This window comes from Antedon bifida, chromosome 5 (assembly GCF_963402885.1).
Source record: "Antedon bifida chromosome 5, ecAntBifi1.1, whole genome shotgun sequence".
In the NCBI taxonomy this organism is placed as follows: Eukaryota; Metazoa; Echinodermata; class Crinoidea; order Comatulida; family Antedonidae; genus Antedon; species Antedon bifida.
This window is the reverse complement of record NC_136230.1, coordinates 11,585,063-11,594,380: the sequence shown is the minus strand read 5'-3', so window position 1 is coordinate 11,594,380 and position 9,318 is coordinate 11,585,063.

Sequence of the window (9,318 nt, the reverse complement as noted above, 5' to 3'; positions counted from 1 at the left end):
AAGTTGGTGCCTTCATGGCCACACATAGCTATTTATTATTGCCGATCTCTTTCTGCTAGTACAACATTAAGATCAGATACAATTATTTACAAAAATAAATAAAAATAAAATTGTGTAAACTAAGTTATAGGCCTAAATATATTACAAGATTATATAAAAAATGCTGTTGGAAAATCAGATAAACCTTTTTTTTTTATTGTCACAGAATTGGGTTAGATGTAATTGTGTTTAGAATATTATTTAATAATCACATAAATACACTATTTTATAGTAATTCACAATAAAATAAAAAGCAATATCAACTTTGTTATTGTTGATGTTTTTTTTAAGGGCCGGGAGCTTTGTACTGTAATGTTTAAAGATGAATGAGTCTTACTCTTCGCTGTTCCTAGTCCATAGCCAAGATTTTTAAAATAAAATATAGCTATAGGCCTAGTATAGTAGTAGATGAATGATTTGCCAAATAATTGTCATGAGGCCTATTTACCACTTTCGCTGCTGGTTTCTAACTTGAAAAGGGCACCTTAGGATTAGAATTATTTTGAACCGAACGACCCGACATCCCTGGACGAGCTTGTGCTCTTACATAGGCCTAAAATACAATAAGAATTGGTTTATATTAAATTTACTAAATACTCAATGTTTTGACTACCACTACCACTACCACATTGATACTAAAAAAAATCAATAATGTACCGGTAAACAGTTTTTTTTAAGACGGTTATTTCATCAAACATGACTATTTAAAGATTGACATTAAACTTGAATTAAATATTTCTAATACAAAATCTAATGGCAAAAAGATTAAATTAATGACGTTTCATAAATTTTTTTAAAACATTCTCTGCCAATTTTATATATTTGCCAAGGAAGCAGACAAGAAGAAGATGCAAGATGAAATAAAAGTAGCATTTGGAAAACAATAAATTGTAGAATAAATATACGAGTCCATGGTTAAAAATGGTTGCAAGGTCATTAATATATCGATACCAAAATAATAACACGATCATAAATTTCTATTCCTTTGACATTATAATATAGTCTATTTCGAAAAGAAGCCCATAGTATCTTGAAAAGAAGTCATGGGCTTGATATCGAGATGGACTTCTTTTTGATGTTTTACGGTATACTATGTATATTGTTGTTTGATCTTGAAAGTGGTTCCACGATGGTTCATAAACATTGTTATATGTTTTTGTTATTACATTTCATATTGAAATTATATAGTAAACGTCTTTTATGTCTTAAATAAGTAATAATATACACATAAATAACAAAGTTTTCAATACTTTAAACATTATAAATATTCTTTTTTGCTTTATATTACTTTTTATGTATTAATTTAACAATTGAACTTTTGAAACATATCCATGTATAAATTGGAGAATTATCATCAAATCAGAAAACTAGATATTTAGAATATTTTTATAGAAGAGGGAAAATTCCTCCATCTTTGTTATGTACCTGCATAAATATTACAGTGGAAACTGTATTATGGGGACACCTTTGGGACCAGTGTCCCCTTAAAGTCTTGTTCCCAATATGACACAATGCAATGACGTAAGCCACAACGCAAAAGATTATTCGAACATGCGTTGCGGCTTACGTACTTGTACTGCGTCCTAGTCACGTGGGAACCAAGCTTAATAGAGTTTCCCTTGAACACTGGCTGGGAGTTCTTATTTATACAGTCAGTACTGTGTTTTAAGGTTTACTATAGAGTAACCAATTACAGTACTTTTGGTAAGCTCACTATACTGTCAAAATATAAGATATTATTATAATTTTAAAAATATGTGAACAAATAACAACATTTTCACATGTTTTATATAAAATATTTATCTTAAATAAAATAAAGCACTTTTTTTAAAGGCAGAAGACATGGCCACACCACTATACGCTACTCTAATTTATTGTTAAATCCTTTTTTTTTTTGTCAAATCAACCTCTAATTCTATCACATATTGCAACTTAGCACCAAATTCAGCATGATCTAGTACCATTGAGTTACGTATTAATAGATTGACTAGAGTGCTAACTATGTTACAGCAAAATGATGAGGACAGTGCTGGTGCTTTAAAACTATCCACTGTATCTGTTCAAAAATATTATTTAGTAATATAAAACAATAACTTACAATATTATGAAGAATACATGAGTCAGAATATATATATATATATATATATTTTAAAATATAAACATACATAAACGTACAGTCCAGTTTTTATAAATTACTTATTTTTTTATGGTAATGAATAGAACAATTTATTGTTAAATGTGGAGTTAGCTCTCTAGCCAATCAATTAAAACTTCAAGTTATAGTACAGAAACTTCATGTCAGATACCTGTTGTGAATTCTGTTTGACAAGATGCTCTGGTTGTTAGTTTCAGGTATCAGACCATTTTATATAATTATGTGGTATATTTTGTGTTGGCTTACGACATCCGGTATTATTAAATATTGTTTGAAGGTTTTTCTGGGATCTTTATCTGGATACCAGCTAAACCATAATAAGTAAAACACCCGGGTTTACAAATACCATACAAAACGCCAGTATTGATGCCCCAGTGTGTGTAAATTTTTAGTTTTGCTAGGCTATGTGGAAATGAGTAATATGTCTTACTAACTGAGGAGCCATTATTCACAAGGCATGTTTGGTAGTGACTTATTACAACTGTATTTCTTTTAATCTATAAAACTTATTTAATTGTCATAAAAGGTGTGGCATTGTCATCACAGTCATCTATATACTTTTCTTGTAGTTGTGTAGCAACTTAACTAGTTACTCTAATAACGAATGTTGTCTGATAATAAGTCATGTTGTTTATGCATGGCTTGCCTTGGTTTGTGTTATGTTAGGCCTCTTGGAATGATCTGAACATGCCTTGTGAATCTGGACAAGTCATTTTGATCTGATATCCTACTGTGTGACCTAGTGGAGAGTATCTCATGGTATGTTAACATGCATTGTGGATCTGGACAAGTCAATTTGATCTGATACCAGACTTTGTGACCTAGTGGAGAGCAGCTCATGGTCTGATAACATGCCTGTGGATCAGGATAAGTCAGTTTGATCTGATATCAGACTTTATGGCCTAGTGGAGGGCATCTCATGGTCTGATAACATGCCTTGTGGATCAGGACAAGCCACTTTGATCTGATGTCAGTTGTGGCCTAGTGGGCATTTCTTTTTCTGATAACAGGCTTGATGGATCAGTCAGTTACTGTCTCAACTTTGTCATCAATTATTATTCTGATATCGTTTAGTCTAGTATCACTGTGTATCAGTTATCAAATTGATCGGGCCTTGTTGGATGATTCTGAATGAGGTCTTGTTTGGCAACAGGTATCAACATCTTGCATAAAACCTTCTATTTACCATATGTTGGATTCTTGTAGGTTGTCGTAGAAGATTTAAAAAGGGGATTTATATTCTGAAAGAAAGGCAAGTATGTCTAGGTAATATTTTCATTAACATATAATTAAATTCCAATTAGTATTTTCAATGCTAATGTTCCAATGCAATGCATGTTAATCACAAAAATTGACATAAATATATACTTATACTTTTAATTAAAGGCATTTACTAGTACTGTTAGATTTAACATTTTCAATTACAATACTACGATACATCATAATCATACTAGAAATAGATATAGAGATAGATAGAGAGTTCAAATGCAAATAGAAATGTTTAAAATAAATAATGTTTTCTTGGAACATCAGCTACAGTGAACTTGGATGCTATGTAGTGGTGACTCTACATAAAAATGGTCTGGTCTTTAAAGGGAAACCATAAATAATACATAAATAAACATTATTAACTACAAGATAAGAAAAATAATCATTGCTTACTGCATCTGTTCGTGCATTTTCTAACTCTTTCAAAAATTTAGCATATTCTCGTTTGTCATATATATATGTAGCTATCTTCCAGGCCAGCAGAAGGGCTAGACCAACTAGTATATACCAATAATGATGCCAATAGCCAGCCATAAGGCATCTATTCCTTCTGGGCACGCTGAAAATAAAGTACCACATGTTGATAAACATTCATATAAATTATTAACATGAAGTGTTGCACATGTTGAATCAAGACAAGCCGTGTTTGCTGCACTTGACTGACATTTATTTTTCTGCAAATATTTCCTACAAAAAAGCCATTACAATCATTTGTTTCACTCTAACTCTATCATGCATTTCACATACTTTGTACAAACAAGTCTAGTATAATAATGAAGTGCATGTCTCAAATTGAAAAATAAAAGATGTTTAATATACAAAGAATACAGGTTACTTGTACTCTTTCATAATTTCATAATGCCTGCTGATGTCCATCAAATTGTCCCTGTCAAATGAGGGGATGTATACTGTATATATGAAGGTGTGTGTGTGTGTGTGTGTGAAGTGCACAGAGATCTCAATATATAGCTCTATGTCTACACTATCAAAATAGTTTGACAAAAAAGTGTAATGTACCCATTACGGTAGTTTTCATCACCATATATGGGCACATAACATGTTTTTGTCACATAAAGTTTGATAGTGTAGACAGAGCTTTAGACAATGTATTGGGTATCATTTTGCTGGGGTTTTCTTTTTACATTACTTACATGTTATTTTCTGTACCAGAATCACCTCCATTGTTCCATTCATAACAAAGTTAAAAGAGAAGAGACAACCAAGTTCATCTTTGTATGTACAAGGATCAGTTCCATTTACTGTTAAAAAAACCACCAATTTGGCATAAATAAATTCATAACCTCCATACTATTATTTTATTTTTATATACTTTTATAATTTTAACTTTATAAAGATACCAGATATGTCAATAAAAGGTTAAGACAATGTAGAGTACAATGATGATGCGTTTCATTAAACAAACATAAAGTCATGTTCTATATAAAATAAAATTAAGCAATATTCATAAAATCTGAATACTTTATAGACATTTTTTTAACCAAAAGGTGTGGTTCCCATATTTATTTTATTTCAACAATATTTAACAAGGGTAGTACATCCAGCAAAAGTTGATCATAATAGGGACCCTTAGTACAATATAATTTGACAAGACAAGTAACATAAAAATACAACACTTAAAAATAAAATTTATAAATAAAAAAATTTAAAAAATAATTAAAATCTTAACAGAAAAAAATGATTTAAAAAACAGAAAACACTACAAAAGCGCAACGCTAGTGAGTTTAACAATCTAATTGACAGTTCGGATAATCCATTGCGTTGACAATAATGTACACCATACGTTTTTAAGGACGCTTTGCTTCAAATAGTTATTTTTTATGATGTTAATGTAATCTACATATGTTTCATTGATTGTACCAGCAATATTAGTATTATAATTTCTAAATTGAATCCAATTGCCATCAGATTATTTTATTAAAGATGTATTGTCCCCCAAAAACATGAAAAATGAAGATTAATTAAATCAGACTTTGAATATGTTATTTTGTAGTTTTAATATAAGTTAATCACTTCCATAGGAAAAAAAAAATGAAAACAAAAATGTTTTCACTTATAAAATGACAAAATAAATGGTTAAATTCAACCAAAATCCATTGGCTGGCAGCCAATTTGACCATTTTTTTGCTTTAAATTACATTTTTTCAGGTAAATACATTTTTTTCGATTTAATTTTTGGTCAAAGTGGATAACTATTATGTTAAATTGAAATGGAATATTTAAAAAAAAATTTTTTAAGAATTATTTTTTCAGGGGGACAATACATCTTTAACATCAATAAAAAATGTTTTATATATACCATATTTTTAACCCAATATGTTGTCAGAACAACATCCAATCAGAAAGCAGAAAATGTTGTGTTTTTTGTCGGAACACATATATTTAGTAGCTCATAATACAAAGTTTTGATTTGTACTGTACAATATGCGGTTTTCGTACCAATATCAAAGTGAATTCCTTGTTTTTATACCAATATCAGAGTGAATTCCTTGGTTTCCATACCAACATCAGAGTGATTCCTAGAAATTTATTACAAAATCATGGCTAACCCTTGTATTATATGTCTTAAAAATTGTGAAATAATTCCAAATAATAAAAACCAGAATTTTATTATTATTATTATTATTACTGGAATCTGTGTGGCATTTTATCAAAATACTTATCTAAAACCAGAAATGTATTATATATTTATTAGTAAGTTTTATATTTTACTGGAATCTCTGGCATTCTCCAATTCATTACACACCTACCTAGCACAAAATATAAAGCATCCACCTGTAAAACTATGTGGAGATACAAGGTTTTTATAGAAAGCAATGCATAGTTTTCTTCATAGGGAATATATTTCAACAGTGGTTAGAGCAGTACTTTTTATTTATTTATATTTTGAAAGTAAATAAAATGTTTTGGCAAACAATGTTTCAGTCATTACTGCCAAAAGTCATGGGTTTATGTCCCACCCGAGAATCACTTCCATCAATTCCTGATTTTTTTCAGTTCGCAAAAAGTAGAACTATTCGAAAAACCAATTTCCCTGAAAGGAATTTATGAACTGGAAACATTAATATGCAAGTGCTGAAAGCTTTTGATTAACACAAACAGGCCTAGCCCTATAATTCGCTAGATCAGCAATACACAACCCCATAGAAAACAGATGATGAGGACCATTTTTTAATCAATTTTAATTTTAATGGATGAATATATAAATGAAATTAAATAAAAAATAAATATAATAAATTAGTTTATTACTTTTCAACTTTTCGACTTCTTACCAATTAAACCTTCTTCTTCCTTTATAAATAATCTTTATTTTTTACAAATTTTTTATAATTCAAGATAATAAACAGCTAGTATATAAAACAATTAGATCACAGAAGATTTCCTTTAAGTGCTTAAGAAAATCCTTATAATAATATTTTACAATGCCATAAATTATACAGTACCTGCTAAAACTCAGTATAGATTATACTGTACTTTTATAACATCATGAACAGATAGCTAATAAAGGGCTTTCCTTTCTGCTCATTTGCATAACAGCGTAGTTTTCAGAGAAAAGTTTCGTTAAAATACCTGTTCATTTTGATTTTGCTTTGACAGGAAGTGTAGTACGCAATGCATGTGTCGCGAAAGCAACATATGCATAAGGTACTCTTCCCTGAACAAACCAGAAACATTTCCTAAATTGTCGTATGCTTCTCCTACTATACTTTATAGTTTATAAAAACTGTGAACCACCAATTACAACGTGGCAACTCAAGACATTGGATTGTAGTAATGTATTTTAATCTTTGTTTTATTCTTTTTAAAGTTTTTTTATCGGATGAATACAATAAAAGAAATGAAACAAGAAGGTTACAGAATCTTGAAGACAAATCAAATAAAATAAATGAGTTTATTACTTTTCAATTAAAATGTTTCTACAATTCTTACCTATTAATTCTTCTTCCTCAACAAGTATAATTCTTTGAGGACACTCTTGGCATTTTTCCTCAGATATACCTGTACCGTAAGCTAGACATTGCACACAGTCACGATTGCGATCACATTTAGCTGGACATGTCTACAAACATCAGTAAATATGATTATGTTCAATTGGGGTTCTGTACATGATAGTCCTGACGTAAGTACAGTACAAAATAGGTGGAATGGATCGTCTATAGAACGATTCGGTGATGGGTGTCACATGACTTAAACTTAAGAAAGTTTTACATAGAAAATAGAAGTATATTATAATACAAATACATTTATTCATCATCAGAAAAATCATTGGAAAAATTATGGTACTGTATAAATTATTATGGCACTGTACAATGTTAAAATGATGAAATGGGGTCTCAAGAAAAAAGAAGCTTTGTATATTAAAGAGATTACATGAAAGAAAATAATTAAAATTGAACTAATGGATAATAATTTATTAATATTTCTATGAATAGGGCATTTGATCAATCCTGATAATGATGACATCATACATTTGAATTTGAGGATGCACTAAAGATTTTAACATAAATGAACTTACACTCTTTTCCAGTAGATGCTAGGCAGTTTTCAATGCTGGTTGGACAACTGCAATCAGGACCACTATAGCCTGGCTTGCATTCACACTGACCACAAACGCATGTTCCTTTTGATGGACCTATCAACGTTAATAAATACCTATAAGCTCTGTCTACACTATCACACTAGTTTGACAAAAAAAATGGTATTGATATGATGTTATCGTGTCCATGGGCACGTCAATTTAGGCACAGAAAGTGTGATAGTGTAGACAGAGCTTAGTCATAAATTATTTCTATCAAGTCCATGTTATATAGCACAGAGCATACTGTATATTATACACAAGACGCTCAAAATCATTTTGATAATAATTAATAATAATTAAATTCCTCATTTGTATACTACCATTTTCATGATGTTCAAAGGCAATTTACAATAAAAAAAAAATCACAGAGAAATAATATAATAAATTTTCTACAGAGATTGATTATCTTATTGCAGTTACTAAACTAATTTGTTCTGTTTAACCTGGTTATGCAATGCAATAATCTAATAATCTTTTTTGGGTAATAATACAAACTGTTTATTGCAGTGACTCTCATAGCTTCTACATTTGAAACAAGACTAAAATCATATTTAAGATATTTAGTTACTGTAGTAGAAAAATGCTGATATGGTCTTTAATATTGTCAGCAGAGCTTATATTTACCGAAGTCTGTGCATGAAAAAGAAAATATAAACAAAATTGAACATACCACCACAAATGAGGTCAGCAGAATCTCTGCGACAAGAGAAGTTATCACAGTTGCAAAACTTTCCTGTGATTTTTTCTAAAGGATTCTTGAAAAAGAAAAAAATATTAATCATAACAAAAAAGCTCTATTTATAATACATTTTATATTATATTGATCGCATTCAAGAAAATATATGACCAGTATATTATCAGGAGCTGGGTTACAACATTTGGCAAAAAATTAGATGGTTGGATTATAATCTAGCTTGGCATTATAAAACACGTTAATATGGTAATAACATTTTTATTGAACTGTAATATATCTTTATTGATTGTATATATTTTTTTTAACTAACTAGTCACGACACCAGTGTCTGTGATCGTATAAACTAACTAGTCACGACACCAGTGTCTGTGATCGTATAAACTAACTGGTCACGACACCAGTGTCTGTTGATTGTATAGTGGTTAACCATTATTAGAAATAGAGAAACTTAACATGTACAATAATATATAGTTATAAATAACAAATTGACTCTTTCAGTCTCGCCTCCTCCTCTCAAACCCTATATAAGAGAGTGTCACAGTTGATAATGTTTTTATATTTTCT